Source organism: Orycteropus afer, unplaced genomic scaffold (genome assembly GCF_000298275.1).
Source record: "Orycteropus afer afer isolate SDZICR_OR568_19922 unplaced genomic scaffold, OryAfe1.0 scaffold00583, whole genome shotgun sequence".
Taxonomy (NCBI): Eukaryota; Metazoa; Chordata; class Mammalia; order Tubulidentata; family Orycteropodidae; genus Orycteropus; species Orycteropus afer.
This window is the reverse complement of record NW_006922170.1, coordinates 1,559,332-1,563,826: the sequence shown is the minus strand read 5'-3', so window position 1 is coordinate 1,563,826 and position 4,495 is coordinate 1,559,332.

Below are 4,495 nucleotides of genomic sequence, written 5' to 3'. Positions count from 1 at the left end.
GAGGCAGTATCACTACGGAAGTAGATTGCCCCATCTTCCTTCCGAGGAGTTGCTGGTGGATTTGAACCACCAGCCTTCTGGTTAGCAGTCAAGTGCCTTTAGCCACTATGCTACCAGAGCTCCCAGAATTCCGATTACACGTATGTTATTCCTTTTGATAGTATCCCACATGAACCATAGGCTTTCTTCATTTTGTTTTGATCTTTTTTCTTATTGTTCCCTTTCTAAAGTCGTATTGAGGTATTTGCCTTCAATTTCACTAATTTTGTCTTCCATTGACTCAATTCTACTGCTTTGCCCATTCTATTTGTTATCTATTTTTGAAAATTTAGTATTAATCTTCTGGATTTTTGTCTGTAGATTTTGTATCATTTCTAATTTTTCATATATTTTGTCATATTTTTTTTAATTGTTCTAGGGTTTTCTCTGTGTTTTCCTCAATTTTCTCAGTGTTTTCTTTGATCTGTCTCTCAATTTGTTGGAGATACCTAAATCTAATTCTTTTGAATTCCTTATCAAGGAGTTCCAATGCTGGGTCTTCCTCAGGGATATGTTTTGGGTCTGTATCCTGGTCCCTTGTTCTCCTGGTCTATCGTGCTTCTTTGTGTGGACTCTGATACTCTGTTGTCTCCAAAGCATTGTGATGTTTTTGTGTTTATATTTAATTGGTGATTGTATGTTGGAGTGACTTGCCCATGATTTTCGTTTTCTTTGTATGTTATTTACCTGACGGGGTACTGTGCTGTGGTCCTCTATTCACTAGTTGACAGCACTTATACACTCACCACCTGTCTCCTTTCCCATTGTCTGCCTCCCATATGTCCCCGCCATCCTTGGGAAATAGGACCTCTTCTTTGGTTCTTGGAATCCAAATGAGAATGCTGTCACTTTAAAATCCAGGATGGCCACCGACTGTAAACATTCAAAATGGCTGCACCCTCAGTCACTTTAAATATCCAAAATGGCACTGCCTTTAAATCTTCAAAATGGCTGTGCCCTCTGGACAGCCAAAAGTCCACAGCTCAGGTTGTCCCCCTCCTTGCTATTTCCCTTTCTAGTCATAGGCCACCAGCTCAGTCATCCCTGCAGCCCTTGTTGACCAGGGCTGATCTTTAGGTCAATTATCAGGTCTCAACACCACTTGGAAATATTCAGGCTGTTGGTCCTGTCAGAGTAGCTGACAGTCCACTGCTCTGACCATCACTGTTTTCGTTCAAGTTTTTCTACTAGTTGGTGCCTAATTCACTTCTGTATCCTTCCTTTCAAATCTCAGGGCTCCAGGATTATCTTCTGTATCTCTGTCAATTGGTTTCTCTTTTCTTTGTTGAAGAGGGTCTGTGTAGCTTGTGTCTGCCTACTCAGCCATCTTACCAGAAGTCCGGCAGTGACTTTATGAGTTTAAACTCTTACTATTGAACTCCCTCCAAACCATTTTACCATCAAAATCTATAGACACTGTATCTTAGGGAAGACAGTATATGAGAGGGACTCAGTGGGTTTTCGCAAAGCAATTTGTAAAGAGCTTATATACAGTCATCATTCAAAGACAGCTAACAAGCCTAAAAAATGCTCTACATTTCTAACTTCAAGTAAGTCTTCTGTACTCATTCTTTCAGTTATTCTTAGAAAGAAAACGCCTAGCATATAGATTGGTAGCTCATCAAGTAGGGATACATGGCCTGCTGGAGATGACCCCCTTGATCTGAATTCACTCCCAACTGTGATTTTTGATGAATTTTTACTCTCATGTGTCCAGTTCTGCTTTGTCATTCTCCTCTTTTGAGGATGGGTATTTTTAGACTTGATATGCAGGAAGGCAGTTTCTTCCCCAGTTATGTAAAGAGCTTTACATATTGTTAACTCTGTACCTCCAGGTAAGGTAGAAATAGATTACTAAAATCAAATATTAATATCCCTTCTTTGAACTGTTGTTGTTGTTGTTGTGTTTCGCCGTTGAGTCGGCCCCTCCTTGGGTTTCCGAGGCAGTATCACTACGGAAGTAGGATTGCCCAACCTTCCTTCCGAGGAGTGGCTGGTGGGTTTGAACCGCTAGCCTTCTGGTTAACAGTCAAGTGCCTTAGGCACTATGCTACCAGAGTTCCTAAAATATAACTACCATTAGATAAATTTTTCCAAGAAAGTTCTTTTCTTTTGCATTATAATTTCATCCTGTGGTACAGAGATGTCTTGGTTTCCTAACTTCTATAACAGAAATGCCAGAATTGGATAGGTTTAAAGAACAAAGTTTTCTCTCAGTTTTGGAGGCTAAAAGTCCAAATCAGCTGTGTTGATTCCTTCTTGTAGGTAGTCCAGGGAGTTCCTTGGTTCCATGGCTTATAGATGATCTTCACGTGGTGTCTGCTACCCACCCCCATAGAAGTGTAGTGCACAGCTCTGTTGAATATGCTCTTTTTATAACTCAGAAGTGATTAGATTTAGAACCCACCTTACTTGGCTATGGTCTAATTAACATAAAAAAGAAAACCCGTCTTCTAAACAAAATAACATTTACATATATAGGGGTTAGGATTCTGCAAAACTGGTGTGGGAGCAGCATCCTATGACCTCCTTTAACTTCATGAGGGAGAGAGAAGATCACCATCAGCAGCCCAAGGCTTATTCCTATGAGGCCAGACATGCTGCCACCCTCCAGCCTTTTTTTTTTTTTACCAATTCTGACACCAACCATCCCTCCCACAGCATTCACTACTTCTCTGCTGAGTTCATTAATTCCTTGCACTGGCCACACAGAACTCACAGACAGTACTCGGTATTATGGGGTTTATTAGGGAAGTAACAGATTACAGTGCAAGGTCAGGAGTGCTCAAGATACCATTCTTCAAACAGGACAGCTTCGCCTTGGGCATACCTTCAGACATGCCTCACTTTGGCCCTTGTTTAATCTCTTTTATATCTCAAAAGATACTGACTTAAGACACACCTCACACTGATACTGCTTCATTAACATAACAAAGAAAACCCATTCTCATATGGAATTATAACAACAGGGATAGAGGTTAGGATTTAGAGTACATGTTTGGGAACACAATTTAGTCCATAACAGAGGAAGGAAGGAAGATGTTAGATTTGAGTTGAGGTCTGAAATACGAATATGTATTAACTAAATCAAAATAGAGTAGGACAGATAAAAGAACATTCCAACTAGAATATGTGTTTGACATTTTCTAGTGTGGAGAACAGTATGAGATAAAGTACATAAAATACCAATTTTTACTAGGCTTTAGCCTATGTAAAGATTTTTCATCTTTATCTTAAGAACAGGAGCTCTGGTAGCGTAGCGTCTAAGGCAATTGACTGCTAACCAGAAGGCTGGGTTCAAACCCACCAGCCACTCCTCAGAAGGAAGGTTGGGCAATCTGCTTCCATAGTGATACCACCTCAGAAACCCAAGGAGGGGTCGCTATGAGTCGGGGCCAAATTGATGGCACATAACAACAACAACAACAACAGCAACATCTTAAGAGCAATGGGAAGACTTTCATTTTTTTTTTTTTTTAGCAAATAGTCTTGAACATTGGGGTGATGTGTACATGTGTGTTTGTATGTGTATAAATGTTTATTTTTTAAAAAAATAAATATGTAGAGAATAAATTAGGAAGGAGTATAAGTAGATGCTGATAAAAATATCAGCTAAAGGCTATTATGGTAGTAAAAGGTGATGCTAGTTTGGGCAATGTTGGATAAAATCCTAAAGCTGTTCATAGGACTTGGTAATTCTTTAGACTAGGAGGTAAGGCTAATGAAGTAAAGAGAGGTAGAAAAACTAGAGAAAGAATGCATTTGGGGAGGAGGAGAATAAGTTCAGTTTGGATCTGTTAAATATGAATTCTTTGGAATGATAATACAACAATCTATTTATTATAATTCTGCATTAGATTTAAAATTGATAATCCAGAACCCCCTTAACTTGATTTATTTGTTTTTGCTCAGTTGAGAGATCAACTAGCAAAGAGTGGATATGGACATACTGTAGATGTGTCATCTGTGATCTTGGTTAGATAAATTTGTTAATTATAATCTTGGTAATATAAGCATTTCCGTTCTAAAATGTTTCAAAAAATTAGTTTAGGAAACTATTTTCTGTAAGCAGATGTTATTTGAACCTTAGAGTCCCTGTCTTCCATATCACTTGAGGTATAGTAGATGCTGAATAAATTTAGAACTTTGAATTTAATTATGTTTTTCTAAATGGCAACTACACCGACTCTTCACTTATCAACTATCTTTTATCTGGCATTTCACATTTATGACAATAGTAAAAAAAACTTGTTGTTGTTGTTAGGTGCCGTCCAGTAGTTTCCAACTCATAGTGACCCCATGCACAGTAGAACGAAACACCACCCAATCCCGCACTAGCTCTATGATCCTTGCTGTACTTGAGCCCATTGTCGCAGCCAGTGTCAACCCATCTCTTTGAAGGTTTTCCCCTCATTCGTCGACCCTCCACCTTACCAAGCTTCACATCCTTCTCCAG